Source organism: Parambassis ranga, chromosome 17 (genome assembly GCF_900634625.1).
Source record: "Parambassis ranga chromosome 17, fParRan2.1, whole genome shotgun sequence".
NCBI classification, from domain to species: domain Eukaryota; kingdom Metazoa; phylum Chordata; class Actinopteri; family Ambassidae; genus Parambassis; species Parambassis ranga.
This window is the reverse complement of record NC_041037.1, coordinates 9,578,397-9,595,197: the sequence shown is the minus strand read 5'-3', so window position 1 is coordinate 9,595,197 and position 16,801 is coordinate 9,578,397. Positions and strand designations below refer to the sequence as shown.

General features: G+C 39.1%; 1 long non-coding RNA gene across 1 annotated transcript in view; it reads right to left on the bottom strand.

Moving 5' to 3' along the window:
- Nucleotides 1-15,765, bottom strand: part of LOC114449762 (uncharacterized) — a 32,492-nt gene extending 16,727 nt beyond the window's left edge. The window contains exons 1-2 of the long non-coding RNA XR_003672013.1: nucleotides 15,708-15,765; nucleotides 533-537 (exon numbers count right to left, since the gene is read on the bottom strand). This is a non-coding gene — a long non-coding RNA (uncharacterized LOC114449762). The remainder of the gene's footprint in view (nucleotides 1-532; nucleotides 538-15,707) is intronic.
- Between the last annotated feature and the right edge of the window lie 1,036 nt (nucleotides 15,766-16,801).

The following is a 16,801-nucleotide window of genomic DNA, read 5'->3' as shown; positions in this document are numbered from 1 at the left end:
TGTATTTGGACGGTTCGGTCCTCTTGCTGTTGAACCACAAGTGACCTCTCCACTCTGAACCCAGGGGATTTAGCCAGTAAAGACTTGCTGCTGTTGCAGCACATCTTTTGTGATTTTCCCTCTCCTCCGCCTCCTGCACTGTACATTTGTATTCTGCTTGTGTCTGAATGCTGGTGGTGACAGCTATTTAGCATTATATTTGAATGCCTTTAAAAGGACCTCTTCAAAGGAGCACAGGCATGGTAACAGGGAATAGAACAAATAACAGATGGTGTTGAAACTCCATGTTCACATCAGGGGGTGCTGCAAATCTTCATCCTTCATTAATGCTGAGGATAATAATTTGATAATACGTCTCACATACTTGCCTTATTACTCTGTGGACTAACAAAAGGCAGATGCAAGTGATCCGAAGAGGTCGGTCAGCCTTTCAGAGAGTCGTTCTCTGAAAGGATGGACTGCAAACACACAAATCAATTTATTAGGAGGAGTAATTAATAAGGTTTCATCAGTATCATTTTGAAGCTTCCACTGTGCCTTACATAGTCAGCCATGCAGAAAATCTCCACATAGTTTTAATACTCAGGTGTCAGTTGTGGAATACTTGCTGCTTTCACTCCGGCACCACCTGATCTAACTCAATCAAAGCTTTCTGTGGTGCTGCGCTAATGGAGAGTGAAGCCTGGCTCCTTAACACATTTGTTATGCTGCTCTTTATTCATAAGTGATTCTTCCCATTTAATAGCCTCTGCTGACCAATAACAATCCATCTACGTTAAATACAATCACCACTGCTTTGGTCTATGGGTTTAAAGAGTCTTGTACGGGTCAGCATCTAAAATATCTGTATTACACAGATGAATCGCATGTGTAGTTCAACTGTTTGAGTGATTAGTTTAAAGTCTCTTTTTCAGCTTTTTTTGTTACTTGGGTAACAGGAAATGGACAAAGACATTCTACAAATTTCAACTCATCCAACACCTGGATTTTTCACATGTTTTTCTCTGTCAAACTATCTCATGACACAGAATAGTTGACATTTTCAGTTGATGGCTACATCATGGTGGCTGTAGAGCACCATAAAAGTAAGTATAGGAAGTATAAATATAAGAGGGAACTATTGTATGTAGAAAAGGTGCACTTCAGGAAAACAACTGTAATGTTAACAATGTGAAGGGCAGCGTGGTTGTCCAGGGTCTATCCCAGGAAAAGGAGGGTAAAAAGATGGATGGACCAGCTATCCATCATGTGAATATAGTTGGACTCAAAACCATGGCAGTTAAGATAATGGCAAAAAAGATTGAGAAATTTGTGACATGTGTATTGTTTTTCAAAAGTACCCAAACTACATGTTCCCCTAAATGTAATTTATTTACTTGAATAAACCAAAAGTAAAATTATAATTTAATTGATGTGATAACATGAACTCTACCCACTTGTGTCACATGTCTATAGTGGTCCACCTCAGCTAAACCATCAATTATCAATCCAGCAATGGTTATATTGACTCCTATATAGTCTCCCTCAGGACACAAACTTATCAATCATCCCATGTCCGTGAAAGATATGAAGACTAAACTTCTGTCTGCCTGTTTATGCAATGTCCTTTTTGAGGTCAGCCTTAAGACACCTACTGCCTCACCCTTGTCCTATTTTACCTACAGTGATCAATAAATAATCTGTTTCTGGATCTGCACTACCAATCCCCCATTTATCACTCACTGATCTTTCTTTGTATCATTCTATGAATTTATAGGCCAGCCTGGTAAGCTGCAGCAGCGATGGAATTACATTGCAAATCCTCATACGGTGTGTATTTTGTGGATTTATTTTATACCGTACTTTCTGAAAGGTTAATGCTGTCTGACTATGTATGTTGGAGCTTTTGGACATGATAATTGCAGAAAAACACACACACACACACACACACACACGCACAGTGTGAACTTTTCTTGTTGTCTTTGGTCAGAAATCTCATTCTTCTGCGTCTTCCACTCGTCTCTTAACCTTATCTTTGTTGAACAAAGCAACAGTACACTGATGCGTCCTGTCACCAAGCGCCACACATAATTGGGCTGTTAGACTCACTGCCTTGGCTGATCCTATTTGGTTTACTGTGTTCTTTCTCTCACTGTCTCTCACACTTTGTTATCACTTACTCTCCCTCCTCTCCTTTTAAACCAATCTATCCTGTCTTTTCTCATTGCCCTTAGCCCCTCTTTTAATCCTCCCTTTCTCTTTCCAGCTCTGTTCCCCCTCTCTGTATATAGACCTGCATGGTTAGGCAGGTGGGAGGTACAGAGAGAGGCAGGATTCAGAGGTCACTTTACAAGTGTAGCTGCTAATTAAGCGAATTGTAATGAATCATTTCAAAGGGAGATGGTGTGGACACACAATTCAGCCCTTCATTTCATCTTGTGTTTTTTTCCCTCTTGAGAGCACAGCGTCGCTTCTCTTTTCAAAACTACTCCAAAAACACTTGATCGCCTCCATTTCCATGGACACAGACATCTCTCTGTGTCTGTATTAGCATGTTTTGAAGAATGAGCGCCACTTGGGATGAATCCACACAATTTTCTCTTTCCAGGGATGACATTTAATTCCACACGTACATCCCCCTGCTGTATCGTTTTTTTTTTTTTTTTTCACCATTAATTACACTTAACTGACCTTAAAGTGAAGTCTCCCGGAAACAAAATGCACCCCACATGAGCATCATTAGTTGCAAATATTAATTCCTTTTTAAAAAAAAATCACTTTTTTAACCATTTCCTACAAAAACACACCACATCCTTACTATACAGAAATGCTATAGCATCAGGTCTGTGTGAATGCAGTTTTAAGACATGATCAGTTACTTGCTCACAACCAGTGGATTACTGTGAAGTGAAAGGAACCAGTGACAGAAGAAATTCCACTGAATAAGGAGCTGAAATATATTCCTACTTTGCTCCTACTCTACCCTTGGAAAGGTATGGCTTCTGTCACGGATAGGCCAACATAACCTACAGCTAAAATGTTCAACTGAACTTCTCATTAATAATTCAAGTGCATGCACCCATCTTCATCGCATGCCTTTTCAGTTCAGACTTCTTTGAATGACAGGCAAACGGAGGTCTGTGTGTGTGTGTGTGAACCAGTGGAGAAAGAGAGAGCGCGCACGCCGAAGGGATGCATATGAAAATAGTAAAAGCAGAGGCGTCTTGTTTCAGGTGATGATATTGCAGCCTAGATTGATGCCATAGTTCTGCCTGTGCCAAGGAATCAATGACATGGTTGCCGGTATGAATCAAGCTCACAGCTCTCAGGAGAGTGAAGAGCAGCTCAGATCTAAAGAAGAGCGGATAGATTGTTTTAAATGAAATTAAAGAGTGGCCTCGTGGATATATTGGAAATGTTTTCTTTTGTTTATGTGTGAGGGGAAAAGGTTGAGGAAGATAGAGAAAGAAGGGGAGTGAAGCTTTAATACGTTTCAGTGAGATGATTGAAAGAGATGTAAGTGCAGAGTAAGGAGTGAGTTGAAGCACAAAACCATCTCCGATCCTTTTGCTGTTGATTTTTAGTAGAAGAGAAAGTCTGTCAGTACATCAGTACATCTTCTGCTTTATCAAACCGTAAAAGTCAACCAGCTGGCTGGTATATGCTTATGTTAGTTATTTGTTTCATCATCATTAGATATTTTTCAACAATCATTTACCAGACTGAATGTCACCAATCCTTCACCTTCAAATTCAATTTTGCCTGATGCACCTGCTCACGTTCACCCTCGGTCACCCTTAAAATGGCTGGAGGTCATTGTTAATGGCATCAAGAAATACAAACATGTCTGTTGTTATTCCGACCAAGCAAGGTCCCCACCCCTACTTGCCTCTTCTATAGGCCACAATTCATTAGTCCCATCAGCAAAGTAATTCAGAGTAAAATATGAAGGGAAATGATGCACGTGAGAAGCCTGGTAATCACCCAGCTGACATACTGTATCCTGCCTAGCCCTGTGGAGCGGTTAATTATGGAGGAAAGAAACAGAATGAAAAGTATAAATAAATCACTCAATAAACTTATTAACACATAATTAAATGCACCAAAATCATAGTAAAACTACTGTAGAGATGGCGTTCACTGCAAAGATGATCAATATTATGGTTTACAGGCATCAGTTGTCCTCAGGGCTGACAAAAGGCAACATAATGGGAGATAAATATATAAAATATTATTTTTCACCAATTTTTAATGTTGACTGAGACTGCTGAAAAAGAGCGAGTTTTTTCAAGAAATGATAACTTCTATGAAGACATGTTTCCAGTTATGCCCAATGTTTGCCTTGTTGACAGTGCTTTCATTCCATTACAAATCCTGGCATAGCTTCGTAGTAAATGAATTCTCTAATGTGATAATAATGCAGTTAATTGCTCCCCATAGAGTTTCTCTTCTCTTCTCCTCACCCTTGTGTAGAGGTCAGGACAGCATCCCTGCTGCTGGCAGGGATTTATTGTGGGTGGAAGATCTTTGGACAAAAGTGTTTCAGGGCTTAAACAAAGCTGAAGAAGGTTTTCATAATTATTATTACACAAAATGCCTGTGTAATTGTAAGGGTTATGTAAATGGCTCAATTTAAGTCAAAGAACAGTGTCTTTTCTTAATTCTATAGATTTGACCAGGTATTTTTGACCAAAAGATTGACAGCGATGAGAAGGAGGACTAATCACTAAAGACAACAGATGTTTGTTTTTCAGGCCTCCACTGTTCAAGAAAATGAGACAAAAACATTTCAAAGTATGAAATTATTTTGCACAGTTCAGTAAGTTATTATTACCACATAGGCTAAAAATGTACAGAAATGGACAGAAGACCAAATGCAGCAGATGTTTAAAGGTGCTTGCTTCCTGTGGCATTTAACAGTAGTGTATTAGATCAGCAAGGACTTAGTCATCTTCCAGTAATATCTCATACAGCAGACCTCCTCACATGTGAGACATTAGTGCACCTTCGAAAGAAGAACTTTACAGTTATATGTGTTAAATAGTTTAGCCCCAGAACTGAAATAGTCTTGTTAGCATTTGTGCAAAATACTGGAGCTCATGCGTATATCTGAACAGGTATACAGCGAGTTTCCTTTTCTTTTATTTTGTAGGTGCAAAGACATATGAAGTCAAACACTATAGTTAGAACAACTGTTTTCAAATACACCGCTGTGAATGTTCCAGCTTGCATTTCTTTCTGATTCACTGAGATGATGGATAGCATGTGTTCTGCAGCATCTCCCAGGGTGAATCAAATTGAATACACACACAGGAATAAAACACGGGGCTCACTGGTTTGTGACTGTCAAATAATGTGCCAAATGTGTCTCGTGTATCGGTGACAGAGAAGAGACTCCAGGGGCAGATGCTGCAAAATCATCAGATACTATAAATGTAAATATAATGAGAAAAAAAATCTTGGGATCAAGATGAAAAGTATGTGGTGTCATTTAAACAATAAAGCCTGTTGATTAAACATTAGATTAAGGACATAAACAAAATATGTCTGTACTTACAGTACCTACCTTATTTCCTTCAATAATAATTTTGATTTAATTTAATGGCTGTATTGAGATAGTAATGAAAAATATAGCCCACTGTGTATCTTACTTAAAGCAAAACTGCAGCTGTGTGTGTGCCAGCAGAGTTCTAAGTGCAGAGGTGTGCAAACGGTTATCAGGTGAATAGGAGGGAAAGCCACAGAGGGAGGGTAGTCATGGGAGCGAGTTCTCCTAAAGTCATTTTGTCAGCCAGTCAACACTTTATGCTGAGCAAGGCCCAAAAGTTCTGGATGTAAAGAAGAAGACGAGCAGGCACGCATCATAATGTTGTACCATTCTACGGGGAGAAAGCCTAATCGTGCACTCAAATTGTGGTCCAGCACCGTCTGAAGTGTTGTGCTGTATTATAGTGAGTGATAGAAGCAGCAGAGGGTTTCATTGAAAGACGCCCTTGGCTTCCAGGTAGAGAAATCTACCTGAAAAAATATTAAAAAATATTTTGATGACTGATGACATACTATGTCAAAAAATACTGCTAGGGACTCGCAAGAGACGGGTAAAAAATGTTAACAATTATTATGATGGATGGTGAAATACACTGAATTTCAATCCCTAGGAGCCTGTTGGTCAGGGACCTGAAACACTGGATCCTAATGCTGAATGTTTCACAGCCACTGACTTAATAATCAGTCAGTGTAATAGTACCACATGTTGTTTTAATGATGGTGTATTTCAGACTCATCGGACACTTCTCACTCTCAATGGGCACCATCTTGGCTACATATCAAAAGGAAAAGAATCATCAACCAAACTGTTACTGAACTAAGAATACTTCATACAAATGTTGGTCTGTACACAAATTAGTTTTAATTGTTTGAAGCCAGCCATCTATTTGCATTACCCATTTTATCCTGTACAGTCACTGGTGGGCTGGGGTCCACCCTAGCTGACCAGTCTATTTTAGTGCCCCTGAAGCCATCAGCATGTATTATTAAGCAGTATGTAATACTGCTGTCATTGAAAAACCTTTGTACATTACCACTGCTGTAGTTTAAACTGCCCATGGAGGTCCCGACTGACCTGGGGCACCAGGTCTGTAGTTATTATTGTAGTAATTATATGCGTGGCCACTTTGAGTGACAGCATGAGCTACCTGTTTCTGCAGAAACATATGGGTGATGTTGAGGAACCTTAATCCATTTTATACAGTCTGTGGAGCACACTGGATGCTCGCAAGATGAGGCTAGTTAATTAGCATGCTAACATCAAAAGATGCTGTAACAATATCCCTGTTATTTCTTTACTTTTTGTCAATATTTGTTGTTGTTTGAATGTTTAAAACTAACTGTTAAACACTGCCTTAGTTACAGCTGGAAATCTTTAACGTAAATGCGTCCAATTCCCAGCCGGTTACTGCGATCCCATGGTGGGCCGAAGTTGACATCAAACATCATGTGAAAGACAAGTAATTGCATGATTATAACATTTGCATTTAAAACACAATATTTGTTATTGTTTTAGGCTCCTCAATTAGAGCGAGATGTGACAGAATGGTGTTTTTCTCAGTCAAATGCTGATCCTTAGCTCAGAGGGTCGGAAGCACAGCACAAACATACAATCTGGTAATAGAAACTGAAGTCTTTGATATTGGTCCCCCATGGGCGGCATCAGCTTGAAATCTGTGATGGGGTTGTGCGAATCATTACAGAAGGCTTCTACTGCAGGGTCAGAGCTACAGTGGGAAACAACACGTGCTGAATACATTTGTAAAAAAAAAAACAAAAACAAAAAAAACTGCGCTTTGATATTCAGATCAGCCAGCGCTCTGTCATAGAGAGCCTCTGTATTGTCTTCTACAGGAGTACATCCATGAAAATGCATGTTGACTTTCTGCACTGACTAAAAGCGCACAAGGATGTCATACGCACACCGCTCCAATCTCATGTAATGACAATGTCGGTCTTTGTGATGGGAGACATGTAAAAGTACATGGATGTAAAAAAGCCGCGTATTAAAAGAATAGGGTTTTCAGTATAGAAGAACAGGGATGCACAATTTAATCTTGTCTGTGGAACAAATTAGTTAGCTTGTTGTAACTAGTCATATGTGAGGCATCTTTCTATGATTACAGTAATAATTAGACTGCATCATTTCTGTGTTCCACATCAATTTTGGTTCTTGGGAGTAAAAAAAAAGTCCTTTTTTTTCAATATCCTGAAAAGCAATCATGAGAATAAAGTAGATTAAACATTCTTGTCTCAACCTTTAATTATGTTACTTCTTTTCCCATTTTGAGATTTAATCATTGCTCAAAATTAGCTTTACCACAGAGGCAAGAATATTGTAACCTTAAAGTTAAATGGGTTTGGTCCTGTATCTAACCACCACATAAAACACCAGTGGTTTTACTTATTGATAATTAACCTTATGAAATACTATTCATGCACCCGTGCTCTTTTATTCCACCTCTTTGCCATTAGCATATCTCTTTTGAATATCTATGTTACGTATATAACCCTCCTCTTTTAGATTTCCATGTGGTTATTATTATTTTCAGCTACTGCAAATTAGATGACCTCACACCTTATTAAGAGCACTTAATCTAAAGCTCACATTCACATTCTGGACTCCGTCTGATATAATAACGTATGTGCAGTGGCATAATCTAAACCATGTTACATATATATATATATATATATACTATATATGACGGGTACCCCACCTCATTGACAGCTATGCGTCTGCAAACATGTTAGCTCATGATTGTTATATCTGAACCTCCCTCTCATGTTTCCAGGCTCTTTTCCATTGTCTAACCCAACCGTCTTCTCCTCTTTTTCCTAGGATCTCATTAAAGTCTCGCTTTTTTGCCAATCACTAAACCATCGTCAGTGACAGGGCTGTGTCGTCCACATGCCAGCACAGACAAGGTATTGTTTCGTGCACGTGCATACAAAAGTACAAAGACAGGCCTCATACTACAATGTAATACACACTTTTCCACATACACATACCTATGTTCTCTCTCTCTCTCTCTCTCTCTCAGAATTGGTTCTCCTCACATGCGTAATATCATGCATGCTAAATTTATAACCAAAGTGATCAGGCCTCAAGGGCTCAAGAGCTGGCTTAGTGCCTCTTCATGCAGCCTCAGCTGCTATGGCAGGCACAGGCTTGTGATTGGCTTGACAGCTTCATTAAAAAAAAGAGAAGGCGATTGCATTCTGTTCCATTCCCATAGCATGCATGACTAACCAGGCTCAGCAGTCAGAGGGAGGGACCCACTTGAGCTTCATTCCATTGGGTTTATGTCAGTTTTAATACAACGCTTTTATGTAAGGATGGCTCTACCTTTCACTGCTGTCCTGTGAGCTCAGCTTGTTAACAAAAGGATTCACTCTGTTTACATGCACAGAAAGGAACATGTGGAAATGAGCACATGGTCAAATTTTCCCACACAATTTTCACATTTGTATATTAGATGCACATTTCTTTGTGTGATGGTACCTGGTCTCCACATCTATCACAAGTGTCAACTTGTTCACATCTTCACACGTTGCCACTACTGATTTCCTTTGAAGAGGGGAATTGATTATCTTTAACCATACTTGAGGCCAACACATCTACCTGGTGTAAGTCCTGCTTATGGTGCTGTTTAGATGATTTATTAATTTAATTATTTAATTAATTAAATTACTGATAAAGGACCACTGTTCAAAATCAGAAAATAGCCAAACAAGAATGGACTTATACAGTTCTTGATATATTACATTTTCCGCTAATGTTAGCAACTATGTCCTGCTCTTACATTTGTTTCTATAGAATAGTGTTTACTATGTTTACCCATACCGCACATTGTGTACTTCTTATGCTGAACAATAAAGTTAGCCTCTGCTGCTTTCGCTAATGTATTTTAAACAGATGCTAAACAACATGGATTAGATTTGAAGCAAATCCAAATCTGATTATGTTTTTCCAATCACACTGCTATATCTTCTTCTCTTTGAATCCCATGCCAGCAGGGTGTTAAGGATGCTGTCTTTTTCAGCTTGATAATCATATATGAAGCCATCAGTTGGTCGTTTTATATGGTTTGTTTTAATTCTGCATTAGACAGTCACTCAGCATTAATTAGATACAGCTGACAATATCGGCTAGTTACAGCTGTATATATGTATATATATATATATATATATATATATATATATATATATATATGTGGGCTATATAATATAGATGTTTTAATATGCTCTCTGGCAACATCACTGTAAGAAGCTTTGGAAGAAGTGGAATGTTGTCTGAGCGTGAGACACGGTAAACACACCAAAATCCACTTGCTGTGATAATCAGGCATCGGGGAAAGGGAGTTATTATGTAAACAGTAATATTTAACAAACGTCTCTCTCTAATTTTAGCAGCAAATGTTCAGAGTCTGTGTTTGAACAAGCCTGTTTGTAACCCCACCCATAGCTGCAGCAACACCTACCACCAGTGTAGTGATCACCAAACACCCATCACGTTGCTGTCCATCTGTGAATGTAATATATACAGTAGTTGCATCTCAGAAGTCTGGTCCAGAAATCTGTTTTGATATTTTTTGCACTACCTCAAATTATGTTTTCAGCCCTACTTGTTCCTCTTTTTGTAGTTTAAACTTTAAATTCCTGGTGCATGACTGTGAAAATTTCTAATTTTAATTTATTTTTAATGTATTATTCTTAGGGATTGACTGATTTAGTCTTCCTGGATAGCTCACTTTGTTTGACTTAATAGTTAATGAATGATGGATAATAGGAAGATGAAATATTTGTAGCCATTTAACACATTTTAGTCTAATTAAACTCACCTGTAAACCTTGTAAATGTCCAACAGGGATGCCTATCTGGGTTAAAATAAACATCTTTTTGTTATACTTACAGAGAACATCACACAGGGAGAGTTATTAACACAACTCCACCACTGCTTCATTTGAACCTCTTTGGTTTGGAGGGCTATTTATTCTAATCTGAGTGGTGAATGCACAGTGTCAACTTCAGGTTTATACCCAAATAAGACAGATGGAAATCTCTTTAGGACTCCCAGGTGCAGCGAGTTCAGAGTAAGAACCTGAAGTCTGCATTTAAATAAGTTGTTTTTGACCTGGACTGTTGAATAGTGCTGTTAATTTACGTTCAACCATTGTTGTCAGAGTCTGTTAGAGTGACGGTCTCCTTTGGAGAAATATATAGTATAAATCTCTTGCTTTTTGCAACACTAACCATTAAGCCAAGGTAGTGGCAGTGGTTGTGTGACAAAAAGAATCAAGAATCTTCATTGTCATTATGTTTTGTTCAGCAGCTCTTGGCCTAAGGCACATAGTAAGAAATGGAATGAAAACTTAAAATATATCCAAATAAATAGAAAAAATAGAATAAAAGTAACAGAAAAAATGAACGTGAACATAGAGGATATAGTTTTGTATGTACAATATGACTGTAATTCAGAACCACCGAGACCAGCTCACATGGCTCTGTGATAGATCGTAGATCAGCTAAACTTACTCTGGATTGTCTCCCCGTTCTTCCAACACTTCATCCAAAACAATGGGGAGCCGGGAAACGACTACAAGAGTCATCTACTGACAAAAAGTACTTCAACCCTCTGTGTGTGTGTGAGAGAGGATGTGAGGGGACTGTTGGCTGGTGCATGGATCACTGCAATGAAAAAATGCATTATAGTAAAGATCTTTTTTTTTTCTTGGCAGCATATTATTAACAACTAGTCTGGGAAACGAGTGCCTGCAGTGTTGTGTGTTTGCAGTTGAAAGTAATGTGATTATATTTGTCACCATCTCTGACACATAATATATGTATATATTTTTTTTACTCCCAGCACATAGCCAGGCAAGCCAATGGGTCTTTTGATAGAACTCTAGATGTGGAGATGCATGACTAAGTCACGAGTGTTAGTTGTCTTGCATTGCTTGAGCTTAGCAAGCATCTTTAGCCATTTTATGTAGACTTTGTCATAGATGGTGCGAGTGACCACAATGGCTGAACACCCATGTGTCATTGGCAGTTGATCTTTTGTAATTTTTATGTTTGAGGGTGTGCTGCTGTTATTTCCTACCCAGCACAAAACCTATTTCAAATGTGACAGCTTATCTAAAGCCTAAGTGAGCTGCTGCAGGCAGTAATTGTGTTAAAATTAGGATTTGGGGACAATAATTAATCAATCTCTGAAAATGCCACAGAGTGGTTAATGAATTGTTGATGAGATTTTTAGAATTCTTTTTTTTCTGTTATGATATTTTAGTGTCTTTTTGACTCACCCTTACATTGCCCATACAAAAGCTCTATTTATAATATACACCTATTGGAGGCAATTACATGGCTGCCCTAATCTCATCAGTCAGGGAGACAGTCAGAGAGACAGCTGCTGTACTGTTTCATTCTTATCTCTTCTGCTTGCTCCCTTTCCCTCTCTGTCTTTCTACCATCCCTTCTCCTCCATCTTCCTCAGGCAGGGCAGTTGGCATGGCTGCTGACAGCCAGTCCTTGGCTCCATCTCACACCGGCTTCTCCCATTTCAGAAGACGGAGTGCACACTGACAATTATCAGAGCCGTGTCGACTTCTCGTTTTTGACCTTAGTCCGTCCTTCATTTTGTCCTTGCTTAGTTGCAGTTGATCAATTTAAGTCATCAGGTCTGTGACCGCAGTAGGACTAGCAGTAAACATGCGAGTTAGATGTAAATCTGCGTCCCCTAGGGAGTCAGTGCGTTGAAATCAATTTCAGCTCATCTTCATATCTGAAACCCTTGGCTGCTGTGGTGAAACATTTGTTCTGCCTCAAATCTCCAGTGAACTAAATGATGAGACATGTTAACCATAAAGTCCAGCTTTCTGACCAATTACAAACGTTTCCCCACAGTCTCACTCTTCAAATATGAAAAATTGCCCCAGAAGAATTCACTTTCAGAATCACCTTTGTGAACCCAGCCAAATGTATTTCTGTGCTTGTTTTCTCTGTACAAATGACAGTTTCTTGGCAGTGCACTGTCCAGTCTGTGAGCGGTATGTCAGCCATGTTTATTTTGGATGACAGATGCAATCTGCCCCCTGTATCAGCTGACGGGTCAATCTATATCTCATTACTCTTTCCAAACAATATCATCTTGGCTGAGATTCACTAGGTAACATAATAAATTCAGTCACAGTGACATCATGCACCTCTCAGCTACAGTGTGCCAGCAAATACGGCAAATTTGTTTTTGGCCTGTGATGCAACAACATGGATATTTAAATCTATTTTACATCCTTATTCATTTATTCTTCATTTATATCTCATCCTCTACACCCAAACCTTTTTCCCTGCTCTCTCTCTCTCTCTCTTTTTGATATTATTCGCTTTTTTTCCAGGGCAGCTCTAAAGCAGGCTTTGCTCGTGTGATTTACTTTCTATTAGGGGATTAAAAATCAATTATGCAGGAAGCCATGCGTAGGCGTGATTATAGCTGCGCATGACGGCACCATTCATCACAGGACCACTCATCTCCACAGCCGTTAGTTACACAACACACACCAGGACAGCCATCTTTTACCATGAACTCTGCCCCTCATCTTTTACACTTTGTAAATAGAACAGCTCCACCATATATTATTATAAGATGAATGACTTGGCTACTTTACAGCAAAAGTGAAAGAGGTGGAGATACAGAGTGTCCCTGAATATGATAAGCATTAGCTGCAGTACAAACAACAACAACAAAAAGAAGAAGTATAATTCATAAACAGAACATCTATCCTGGATGAATGTGGCTAATTATAACAATTACACACCTATTTAGTGAGAATAGCAGTCACAAGCTTGACAAGGCCTCATAACAGTACTGAAATGGCATCAATAAACAGCTTTCAAATGAGAAATATTGTAAAGTGCTGCATAATTGTGCATTGAATACATTTTCTGCCTTGAAACTATATCTACCTCTCTTCTCTGTCTCATCTTGTGTTCATGTCTGCGGATATTCTTGCTTGTTACCAGCTTCAGACACTTAATTCTGCAGTGAGTTTAATGTCAGCTGTGTTTTTTTTTACATTCTGTTTATCATTTTTTAGTTTATATTTTAAAATCTTAAACAGTCTGACAAATTGTTCCTTTAATGTAGCGTACTCTACAAATGAGACTTTGACTGATGTAGAGTAGTTGTAGGTCATGTACAGGAAGGTGACTTTATCTTGATTAGTGTTTTCTGTCCTTTCTGCTAATCACACTTGACCTTAGCAGATAATCCTTAAGCCCTGTTGTTCATTTCAGTATTGGACTGATATGACTCAACAATAACTCCTGTTAAATCCCACTGATCCATATTCTACACAAATATAATACAAAGTGCTGCATGGCTTTGAACCTTTCTGCTGGTATATCGGTACATTTCTAATAGATAAAGCACAGCGTCCGTGCACTGTGCACACCGTGTGTCTCTTTTCAAAGATTTTGAAGGTTTTGCAGTCTACTAATGTGTGGCCACAGACACACTGTGGTGTGCTGGGGAGAAAATATCAATGCAGGGGATGCAGACAGGACACAACAAGCAGGTGATAAAGGCTGCCTTTGTTGCTGTGCTGTGTCTGAACACCCTGGAGGCCTTAGCACAGGAGACGAGGAGGAGAAGGACTAAACTCAACTCCATCTTAGACAACCCCTCTCCTCCTGCCCCTTCTATCATACTCTGACACAGCCACACAACGGTATCTTCTTCTTCTCTTTTTTTTTTATAGCCAACATCATACTTCTTACTGTTCAAATGAACCCTGCCTCAGCCACTAAGGAGAAAGCCAGAGCAGAGTGCACTGTTCTAATAAGCCCCTATGTCCTGCTCTCTCTCTCTTTCTTTTTCTCTGCAGCATGCTATAAATACAAAGTTATTTGCCGTATTGTTTTCTCTGGAAATTTTTCAGTACATTCCATTTACAAAAAAAATCCCACAAGACCTTCTTTATATTTGTCTTAGCCTTTCTGTCTTTTATTTATTGCCATTTAAACATTTACATTGAATCGTATATGGAATGCAGCAGGGCCAAACTGTGATGGAGTTTCCTATATGTCTCTTAGTGAGTTTGATATATTGATCTGATAATGTGGTCAATATGAGCCTGCCATGCACTGTGCCACTTAGGTAGTTTTGTTGCTGTTTCCCACTCTCTTCTGTACAGACACACACGTATCATTCTTAAAGGTAGGGTAGGAGATTTTGAAAACTCAGTGAGAGTCAGCCAGATTTCAAAAGTAAACACACGCCCCTTTCTCTCAGAGCTAACCCTGAAACCACTCCTCCCAACCAGTCTGTGACTTCGGCCATCATGCACGTACAGTACCTCTCTGGTGTGTGCAGAGCAGGAACAGAGTGACAACCAGCCAACTATACGCGCAGGGGCGCCTCGCAGGATTGGCTGATGTTTTTAGCATTTTATAGCTTCCACAGATGATTAATATTCTTAGGTTTAAAGCGAAACTGCCAAACTAATCAGTTGCTATCGGATTGTAAAGACAAGTTACACTAATTTAACAAAAAGTGTATCAGAATAAAATCTCCTACCCTACCTTTAAGTACAATTAGAAGCAATTAAATGTCATTCCTTATATATAGGATATACCAATAAAGTCACATTTGTCTGAATTACAGCAGTATATTTTAATTGTCAAAAAATTCAAAGAAAGTAGGAGAAAGTGAAAAATTTCAAATGAAAGAAAACTAAGAGATGTGTCTAAAGAGCCTAGAACACAGATGGCCAGTAGAGTCCTGACCAGGAACAGGCTATGAGGCTGCAAACCAAGAAACACTCCACTGCTACAGAAAAGACACCTCCAACCAAGACTGAATGATGCGAGGGACAAGCTGCTAATACATATTTGAAGTATATCTTTATATTTGGTCAGATAAGGAGAGCTGTGTAAACCAAAGGACACAGTTCCCACAGTGAAACACGGTGGTGGCAGTATAATGCATGGGGGAGGCTTCAGTGCATCTTGAACTGGGAATCTTGTTAGGGTGGAAGGAATCGTGTATGTCTTGATAGAAAATCTAAAGCAGTCGGCAGCCAAACTGGGTCTGCATCATCGTTTTCTTCGCTTATGTTTATTCTTGTGAGGAACTCCAGGAGAGCAAAGTGAACATTATTGACTGGCCTGCACAAAGCCCTGACCTAAATTTGATTGAAAATCTGTGAAGTGTACTGAAGACCAGGGTCCATGCCAGGAAACTATCAAATCTGGAAGAGCTTGAGAGACTGGTCAGAAGAAGAACGGGCCATGATTCCTCAGGAGACGTGACTCAAACATGTTGAAAAATACATAAAGTGTAGAAAGTGACTCCAGACTGTTATTATAAAAAAACAACACAGTTCACTTGTAGCATCAGAGCGCTCATCATTTCTAAGTTTTTGGGAAATAATTTTGTTTCTGAGTACAAGACAAACTAAACATTCCTAAACAAAACTAGTCAGTTAAAATTTGTATGCTGTATATTTTCATTCACAAAGTGGGGGCTAATCACTTTGTCTCCATCTTTACCTTGTTTTTCTGCATAGGCCTTTTTTGGAAATTTTTCAGGATGGAGTTGTTCTGATGCTTTATTTGCAGTGTTGCAGACAGGATACAGTTTTTTTCTTTATTTTTTTTTCTCACGTCATGACAGACAGTGTGTTGTTTTCTCCTTTGTTTGTGCAATGGTGGCCTTGGTCATCAGAGCGTGAGTCCAGAAAGGTGCTGGGGACTGCAGCCAGTGCCACACTGTGCTCGGGTTTTGTTTCTATGACTACAACCCTGTGAACACTGACCAACAACATTCAGAGTTGGATAGACTGACTTTTCTGCAGACACCTCATTGACATGTGATGAGTTGTCTGTGATATGTCAGTGTACGTGGAACCTACTTTTATGGCTCTGATTGGAAGGTTTTAGGGTTATATTTGACAATTGCCATTTTTGCACACTTTGGCATTGGCACAGGCATAATTATAACAGGTAAATAATGACTTCAAGTTGTTTTACATGAATAAACCTCTGATGGGTAGAAGTAATGTTGCTAAACATCATCTGAATGCTGGCTTCACTAGAAACGGTATAACAGAAGTCACATGGTGATAAACGGAAAAATGTATGAAGGAGGAAGCACTTATTTTTGAAATGATGCACCCAGTCAGAGGGTTGTCAAAAAGACAAAGAGTGAATCTGTGATTGTGGAGCAGTGGATGAAACAGCCAACCACCCACTTCAAGTTCAATTTATTCAACAAAAC